Raw genomic sequence first — 10,413 nt, forward strand, 5'->3', positions numbered from 1 at the left:
GTGGTGATGACAGAGACCACCTCATCATCGGGGTCTTTCGGTCGGGTGATCCTCGCTAAACATTGAGATGAATGACCTAAGGTTTGAAGATGGGGGTTCTTATTGCTGAGATGTACTGTAGTGTTACATTTTAAACAGATGATACTTCACGCTATGCTACAGGCCTGAGGTCTGACCCATGCATGACTCCAGATTGATTACAGCTAGAACTGGCCGTATCTCTGCTACATAAATGTCTGCCACTGTTCATGGATTAACAGGGAGAAAAGCAGAAAGTTAAAGGGGAAAGCTAGGAAATAAAGGACAAAATGAGGAAAAATCAAGTCCTGTGGCTACTAAGTCAGTTGTGTGCATTGCCTGTAAAAAGTGTTGACACCCTTGGATGTTTTACCCTTTTATTGATTTCATAAGTCAATTATGGTCAATATTAATTTGGGGGCAAAAAAAACAAAAAATCCTCTTTAATGTCAAATTAAAACATATTTCTACAAAGTATTGTCAAACAAAAACATGTAATGCAAAACTAGTGACTGCATAAGTATTTACCCCCTTTAGAGTGACTGACCTAATTCAACAGAAGTCCAGGCAATTGACCTATGGCTAAGTCCCGCCCTCAAACGGGATGAGCCAATCACAGTGAGTATAGCCATTCCATACACTCGGACAACTGCTGCCTGGACGTCCATTGAAATGAATTGGAGAAAATCCATTTTCGTCCGGTTTAATGAGGGTTTTTTGAGATTTTAAGTTTAAAAATGGTCAAACGGTGTTCATGGGGTACATGCGACTAAACACAAGGTATCCTGAGAGGCTGGGCGACAGGGTGTATTTTTTACCCTTTCCTAAGCCACATCTAAACCGAGAAAAGTGTCTTCTTTGGATATAGTTGTGTGGTAGACCACAACATCAACTCGGCATGAATAAAATTAACAAGGATGTCTACATCTGTTCTAAGGTAAGCCAACATCGTCTTTGAGGCTACATATTGTCACTTTGCTAGAAAAAAATCTAAAGTTATCTTTAATATCTCTAATGTAAGCTAAAGTTAGCCTAACGTTAGCTCCTAGCTGCGTTGTTTGTTGTGTCACATTTTTTGTTGGGAGTTCATTGGCATTGTTTGTTCTAGTTTTTGTATTTTGGTGATCATACATCATTGTTAGCTGTTGTTCAAAGGGCTATAGTTAAATTAACATTAACTTCTGGAGCTTAGCTTCATTAACTTATCTGTTATAGCAGAGATAACAAAGGTTGGCAAACATTATGCTGAATGATTCAATGTAAATACTGTAGCACCAAACTAACGGAGAGACACTCGTGGTAAAGATGGTAAAAAGGCCGTTATATTTTTCTCATATTCTGAGCCAAAAACCTTGACTTCAGTGGCACTTTGATGCTGATCCTCTATCTTGTGGTCTGAGATTGTGGTGGCAACGAGATGCGGTTATCACGTTTGCACTGGGACCTGTAAATTTTGGTTTGTAACTGAAGCTCTTTTATCGACCTTCTCGACAATAAAATGATTAATATATCCCTCCAGTGCATAGCTTAGACCCTTTTGGTGACTTCTAGATGATATGTGATCTTTCTGTCTCCAAAAATTATCAATGGCCTCCTGTTAGATGTCTCCTACTGTGACAACTGCAATAGCGTCCGTCACTAAATGTTCATTGTTTGTCCGAGTGCGTGGAGGGGGCGTGGCTTAGCCACAGGTCAATTGGTGCTAGTAGTCTCACAATTAGTAAAATGGGGATCACTTTAGTGCAGTGAATGTGACTTAAGAGATTCTAGCATTAAGACAAATGTGTCTGGAAGGTCAAGTCACTGGTTAATCAGTAATCCTGGCTACCATTACACCACGAAAACAAAACAACACTCCAAGCAACTCAGGGAAAGGGTTATTGAAAAGTTTAAGTCAGGGGATGGATACAAAAAACTTTTCCAAAGCACTGAACATTTGAACATCTGAACAATAGAATATCTGGAAATCAGGTAATCAGTTTCACTTGTCCATTCGTCCGTCAGCTTTGTGCTGCATGAATAACAAGATCATCAGTGGTAAATGCACAGCTGAAAGCTCTCAGCACCGTATTAAAAACTTGCACTCTCTATAAAATCATTAGATAGCATAAGTGTGGTGTGTTTGAATACATGAGTGTACATTAAGCATGTGTTTGTGTGTCATGTCAGAGGACGTCTGGCATGAAGTGAAGTATTGACCTCATCGTTCCACTGACATCAGTCCACCTGCAGAGCAAGAAACTGTGACAGTGTGAGTGACACACTTAGACGTATGAACACACAGCAATTTATCATTCTCCAATGTGGAGGAATTTGGCAGGAGAGAAGATCTTCTCCTTCTCATGTTTTACAACCTGAAATGTTATCTCTGACAACACAGAGAAAAAAAAATCACCATCAGATTTATACTGCTGCAGAATATGTGTGTTTATTCCTAAACAAACACTTCCTAAATCTAACTTTGGTGACAGTGACACACACTTAACCTTCCACTCATCTCTGTCTGACCTCTTAACCCAGCTTTTTCCTGTATCCCTCGTGTTTTTCTGTTACTTTTTTCCTCTGTGCACACTGATGGATGATCTCCTCGCTGTGTTTCAGTCCTGCTCTGTTTATGTAAGGCACTGCTCATTTGGTGTTGTTTCAACCCTCCAGGGAAGAGGGTCGTTATGAGTCATGGGAAGGGGCAGGGCGACATTGTAGTGCATAACTCATCTGATGTCACACTCCTCAGCTGCATTTTGTAATAAAAAACGTGTGTGGTTATCAGCCTTTGTCTATTTGTGTGTACGTGTATACATTATTTGTATTTTCTCCTTTGTCTTTCTGTTTCTGTGTAAAGAAAGGGGAAAAAACTCTTGGGGATTGCAAGTGTTCCCTCACTATCATGAGGAAATTTTACATTGATGACTTAATTACACCACTTTAGTTAATGCTTACTCTCTGTTTAAATGGTCCACCACATGTGGGATCACTATCAACTGGGGCATGACCCTAATTTCTTTCTCTATGTTTATTACAGTTACATCTTTGTCAGTCCCTGTCAGCATTAACCCAGCTGTAGCTCAGGGCAAAGTGAAGAGTTTAAGATGTCAACGTCTAGCTGCTTTTTGCTTTTTAAACTGGCCAAGTGTCACTAGGTGACAATGGCCTTTCTACATCACTAGCTCACAGCAGCACCATAACAAAGCTCTATTTGTTCTAGTTCGACCCACCATTATACCATGTGTATTTTTACACTTCATATATGGGATAACAGTGTGCCAATATCCCACCTTGACTGACAGTGTATTGGGGGCTTTTGAAGCAGTGCTCATAGATAACTGAATGTTTTCAGAACAAGCCCTCTGAAAACTGAGGAGGTCAAACATTTCTCCCTAAACTGGTTATGATTAATTCTAACATTACACATTTATCTATGGGTAGAATTATATGCCTTAAGTATGTTTTTTTAGACTTCATCATGAAAATAGTCTAACACACAGCTACAGGATGAAGGTCCAAATCAGAAACCAAACAGTTTTTGCAGTAAGAGGCATTTTGCTGGCAGGTGCTTTACAGGCAGCGTTTAAGTCCTGGATTCTTTGTGTTTAAGTTGCAATGAGTCCCTTGAGTTTTCCCCCCATTATCTAAACGTGGTTTCACCAACATTTGGATCATGATCTGGTACATCTGGTACATCTTTAACACTATATATGTGCAACTGGTCTAACTCTAATTCTCATGTTAGCCTCTGCCTTCAATGTTAATGTGCAGTGAATGTGTGAATGTGCCATGTAAGAGCAATTTAAATAGTCAGAAAACCAGAAATTCACTACAAAAGCTCAAGTCCTTCTACCACTTTTGCTGCAATATTTTGGTAAGTTTAAACGTCGATGCTCTGCCCGCTAAGATGTCTGTGTATTTGTGGTTCAGCCAAACTATATGAAAGAGGTTAGGCTGCAGACCGTACATCTCTGATGGCCAATCCCACACCACTTATCTGAGATGCCACATATCTCAGAACAGAAATACTTGCTAAAACAACTGATTAAAATTGGATTAAACTTCCTTTTGGGGGTTAATGTAAGAGTTAGGATACCAGGGACAAAGCTCATCCACCATTAAAACATTATAATGCTGACAGCATAGCTTACGTAGCTTCGTTAGCTGTGCAAGCTATGTAGATAAAGTAGCTTCTTAGCTAACATAGCTCAAGCTAAGATCACAATGCATCTACACAAGCTATGTATGTTACCTATGTAGCTACACTAGCTTAACCTATGATTGCTAAGCTTACATTGCTACACTGGCTTGCGTTAGCTTTAGCTAGCCATCATTTGTGTAACTACCCCTAAAGGGGGTCTTTACATAATTTAATCCCTAATTAGAGCTCTGACCTTTTTTCTATTTCAATTATGAACTGTAGCTTAGTCTGTAATGTTAGCAGTGTGGTGATTTCATGGATGTAACTGCCAGACTTTGTTTAAGAATAAAGTTGAACTAAAAAACTAAACTAAAACTGGAAATACATTGTACTGACAAGTTAAGGCAGTTCAGTTCTGAGATGGACAGAGTCTAAGATGAACAGTCTTTCTAGACTGACTTGAACTGTGATAAAGCCTTAAGTCCAGTTCAGATCTGCAATGAGATTTGTTGAAACTCCTAACTGTTTGTGACGGGCCGCTTTGCAACATTCTTAAAGTCTGTGAGTAAAGGAGACGATGCATCGTTTTCAAAGCAACAAATGTCATGTTCACTCAATTTAAATTGTCACCATGCAATAAATCAATGTTGTAAGAAGGAAAGTATTGCAAATTAGCCATTTTTTCCTGCATCTTTATCATCTGTGTACAGTAACATCAGGCTATATGATCCCTGCTCATCACTGATTCCTTTGTTATCACTCTCATAGTGTAGCAAGAAAATTCACAGCACATGTAAGCACAAAATGCTTTTTTTGCTCATTCTTGTTATAAGTCACATATATCTGCTGAACATAGTATTTTTTCCATGGCTAAAATCAGCCACTATAGCCTTGAATTTCGCATACATTAGCTCGTATAGTGTTGGTGGAGGGGACAGGAGTGTTAATCAGCCTAGAGTGTGTGTGTGTGTGTGAAAAGTGCAAACAAAACAAAAAATTATACCCAACTTAAAAAGAGCCTGAATGCAGCTGGTGCATTTTGGGGACATTGCATCATACAGATGCCAATTCACAGTGACATGCATAACTGTCTCTTTAGTGGCCATTAATACCTCTATATGTTCACACTCACAGCCAACAGCTCTTTCTTGAGGCTAGCATAGGTCTTTGTTTGCAGCAGGACACAAAACCCAAGCAGATCATTAAACAATGAAAGTTGTGAAACATTTTAATACTTTCATAAATACATGGCTGAGCCTGTTCTTTCTGACTAACAACCCCACTTTTCAGTCCTTTAAAAGTTAAATATAACACACACAGTGAATCTTTGCCAGAGAAAATATTGTTTTGGCAGGTTGATTTTACTCCCTGTGTCTGACACCTACCAAGCAACAGTGTTTACGGGCATTAAAAATAAAAACACAGAAATAATCGGTCTTGTCGCTGGTGATCTCGTTTGCTTTTGTAGGTCATAAAGAGCCATCGGTTTTAATTTCATTCTGTTTCATAACCATCTAAAAACGACCCCCAGGAGCTTTTTAAAGCAGATGATATCATCGTAGTTTGGTCAGCACTGACCTATATTGACAAAACTTTGTGACCCACACTGGTAAAGCAATATGGCCATTAAACACACATACTGAGTAAAACGAATGATTCCTGGTGAGAATAGGTGGTTCCCATTGACATCTTTTATGCCCCTGACTCTTTGCCACCATGCAGTGAAAGGTGAATTATTTCAGTGGTATCTTGCTCTGAAGGTGTGTGAGTGTGTGTGGGCTTTTTTTTGCCATGAGTGTGCAGATGGAATTCTTTGGCACAGATCAGCAATAAAACACAGACATTTACGTTGATATTTCCCAGCACTCTGGCTGTTTTATCAGTACAAACAAATGCATATCTGACTGTGTATGTCTGCTCTTTTTGTCTGTCTCAGTCACACCCTCTCTCTCTCCCTCATCGCCTTCACCTCCCTTTCCTCCTCCATTGCTTGCTTTCACTCCCTCTGTCACTCAGAGGGGTAAATTACAAGTCTGGTGGGAGGGGGAGAGCTGTCCTCTAGTGCATACACGCCCATATATAGGCAGCAGACGTTAGGTAAACGCTAGGTAGACGTTAGGTAAACTTATAACAGGCACTACTCTGTCAGCTACTTTATTTGTAACACTGATATGCCTCTCTGAGCCAGCGGGGATGAGGAAACATGGCACTGCAGGTTGTGTGCTTGGATGTGGAAGCTGGGCAGCAGGTGCATGTAGGAGATGAAGTGTGTTTGTAGTAATGACTTTATTTATACACATTATACAGTAATGACCAAATTCATTTTAAGAAAAATAACGTGGCACTGTTTAAAATGTGCTTACCTTAGAATTTACAATCTTGTGCCCATTTTATTGAGTCTTTTTTCTATGGACAAAAAGTCAAACAAAAAACACAATGCCATGTCTACACATAACCCATTGTAACCATCTACACATGTATAACTGAATTTTACATTTATAATAATAATAATCCATGCAAACATGAGGATTTTTTTTCACTTTCACTCTGACAGCTTCCACAAAAGATTTCTAAATGTATGCTAGATCTCCCATGGGCTGCTGCTGTTTACAGGAGCAATGCATCTACATCAGCACCATTTTGGAGGGGAGTTGCCACAGCTCATTGGAAGAATAGAAATGATAAATAATATTGTAAATGTGATGAAATTTGAACTTATTTTCAAACTGTCAGATTGTCATAAATGTCAGCCATATACTATATGGACAAAACTATTTGGCTCAACCTTATGTAAAATCACAGAGCGGGGTCAACGCTGCTAAGGCACATGGTGAGTAAAGGTTACAAACGCTCTGCTGATTCCACAGCTCCAAACTTCCATTGGCATTAATGTAAAGCACAAGAACAGTGCGGTGGGAGCTCCATGGCCGAGCAGCCGCATGCAAACCTCACATCACCAAGTCCAATGCCATTACTTTACACTAATGGAGTGGTGTAAAGAACACTGACACCTGACTGCAGAGCAGTGGAAATATGTTCTGTGGACTAAAGAATCACGCACCTCTGTTTGTCAGTCAGATGGGAAAGGCTGATTTGGCGGATGGCAGCGAACATTACCTGCCTGACTGCATAGTGCCAACTGAGATGTTTGGTTGAAGAGGAATAATGGTATGAGTCTGTTTTCAGGGTTTCGACTAGGCCCCTTGTCCCCAGTAAAAGGCAATCTTAATGCTTCAGCATACCAAGAAAGTTTGGACAATGCTTTCAACTTTGTGGCAAGAGTTTGGGGAATGCATTTTTCTATTCCAACTTGACTGTGCCCCAGTTCACAAAGCAAAGACTATAAAAATATGGTTTGGTGAGTTTGGTGTGAAGGAACTTGACGGGCCGTGCAGAGCCCTGACCTCAACACCACTGAGCACCTTTGGGATGAACTAGAATGGAGACTGCAAGCAGGTCTTCTGATCAAACATCAGTGTCTGACCTCATAAGTGTTCTAAAGAATGAATGGGCACAAATTCCCAAAGAAACACTCCAAGAAGTGTTGAGGCCATTGTAGCTGCAAAAGAGTGGGGGGGATTCTCTGCAAAACAAAGAGTAAAATTGGTATGATAATGGCTATTCTACTATGCTGTTAGTAGGCCATTTAAATGTATGAAAGCATGTCACATTCACTTGAGAAAATACAAATCTAACCTTTGTTCTAGTAAAAACAGTGACAAAAAAGAATAATTTTGTCATTCTTAGTGAAATATAGCCCTTTAGTGTTGGTTGGAAAGTGTGTTAGTCAGTCAAAGCTGAAATAAATGAAAACTGCGTCTCTCCAGTATGGTACATATCACCTGTTTTGCTTGTAAGTTTCTTATGATGTTTATTCTAACTCTTGAATTCACACCTGTGTTTGTGACCACAGGACATAAGAATGTTTAAGGCTCTCAGCATATAGTTTTCATTTTTTTTCCTTTCATTCGTTTTACCCTCATATTATTTCACTGCATAACTATGTAGTTCAATCAAAGCCAAGCACAAACATACTGGGACTGAAAACAGAGCAATAAAACATTTTAAGACCAATTATGGGTGCTCAGGTAGCACTGCGTCTCTCCTCTCTCTGTAACATTAAACACAGCTGGCATGCACACACACACACACACACACACACACACACTGGAGTACAAATATACAATGTGTTCCTTTTCTAATTTAGCCATTTTGGACAGAACTCAGAGCCCAAACATTTCTACATGATCACATCTGAAAATATTTGCCACACTGGTGTAACTAAGTCAGTGGTTCGATCGCTTTTTATTTATTATTTTATCATTTTATTTAGTCTTATGGAAGATGGTCCAGTCATTGGTCAACACCGTATCAAGTATGGTCAGGCTTGACAAGAGGAGAAACCTTGTTTGTCTTAAGTGGAACACACACTACAAGATAATCAGGCAGATTTTGGGCTTGATTCTTCAATCAGAAGTCCAAACCAGTAGGGTAGACAACAAGGACAGCTGAGCAGAGCTCTGTGGAACGGAGCAACAGCCAATCAGGAAGAGAGCTGCAGATTGAACCTGACATGGAGGACCATCTCGCTGATGTGTAGCAACAACATGAGCATTTGTATGTCTCCAGTAAAAAAACACCACAATTGACCTGACAAGGAGAGGAATTTGACCAAAATTGCTACTCCAATTAATGTGCCAGGTACAAGTCACATGCGAGATGTTGAGTTTTTAGCATGGAGACTCTGGTTTTTGGGATACTAAACTGTCAGTGTGTGGTGTGCTCATCACATTGCACACTCTAAGAACAGATCTGTTACATCTGTCATTATTTCCTTTATGGACAAATCCATTTGGCTGCATGACAATAAAACCAACTGGGACTGTAATGGTATTGTATTCAAACAGCCAGCGGTCATGAGTGAGGAGACAGACCCCGGTCTGCTTAATGGCAATTTTCTCTTTAAAAAGCTGCTGAATGTTAGTTAAAATAAAACCAAAATTGTGGGTACATGCTGCAGAGATGAACTGTATTTACACAACAAGTTTTAAGTACCACCTTCAGGCAAAGCACATCTTTACTAATGTTAGCAAAGATGCTAACAACAACACGGGATCAAGCCAGGGTCATACCACTCTCTTCAGCTGCTTCAGGACAGTTTCCTTCTTCAGCTGCTCAGATAAATGCTGAAAAGTGCTCCAAAACTTTGTATGAACTCCCGTTTGTTAACAATATTAATCCAGTGTAGAAATTCGAGGTGGAATTGGCAAAATACAGGTTAATTAGCGAAATTTACAAGCTGAAGACGGAAAATATGATGCATTCAGGTAACCTCAGTAAATTAGATGACTGTATTCTATATGTTATGATGTGTTCAATGTTACATTAAAATGGGAAAATTTAGTTTTTTAAGAGAAACTTCAATAAATACAGTGTGAATATGTGTTTATATTTGAGGGATATACAATAGACGTGACAGACCGAATCCTAGCTTTTTTAACTCAAGCACTACTCAGCTAAGACCACTTGTAGTTTAAATATTTGCCCTTATTTTGTCTTTCCACCAAAGTATAGAAAGTATCGATAGTTGTATCAATAAGGGCTCAGATCAGCACTTTCAATGTGCTGTACATAGAATTAAAAGAATAAAAATAAATCACTTGACAATAATAACCTTTAAACTAAAAAAATAAAAATATACTTAAACTATAAAAAAAATGCTGTGATTAATCATGATTAATCACAGCATATTGATGTGATTAACTTGATTATTTTTTAAATTGAGTAACAGCACTAATTCAAATACATGTACTTTAATATGGAGTTTGCCCATCTTTTGCAGCTATAACTGTCTCCACTCTTCTTGGAAGGCTTTCTACAAGATTTTGGAGTGTTTTTGTGGGAATTTGTACCCATTCATTCTGTAGCGCATTTATGAGATCAGACACTGATGTTGGATGAGAAGGCCTGGCTCGTAATCTCCGTTCCAGTTCATCCCAAAGGTACTTGATGGCGTTGAAGTCAGGACTCTGTGCGGTCTAGTAAAGTTCTTCCACCAAACTTATCAAACCATATTTTTTAAGTCCTTGCTTTGTGCACTTGGGTACAGTCATGTTGGAATAGAAAAATGCCTCCTCCAAACTGTTGCCACAAAGTTGGAAGCATAGCATTGTCCAAACTGTCTTGGTATGCTGAAGGCTTATGACTGCCTTCACTGGGGACAAGAGACCTAGCCAAAACCCTCAAAAATAGCCTCATACCATTATTCC

The sequence above is a fragment of the Cheilinus undulatus genome, linkage group 12 (genome assembly GCF_018320785.1).
Source record: "Cheilinus undulatus linkage group 12, ASM1832078v1, whole genome shotgun sequence".
NCBI lineage: Eukaryota > Metazoa > Chordata > Actinopteri > Labriformes > Labridae > Cheilinus > Cheilinus undulatus.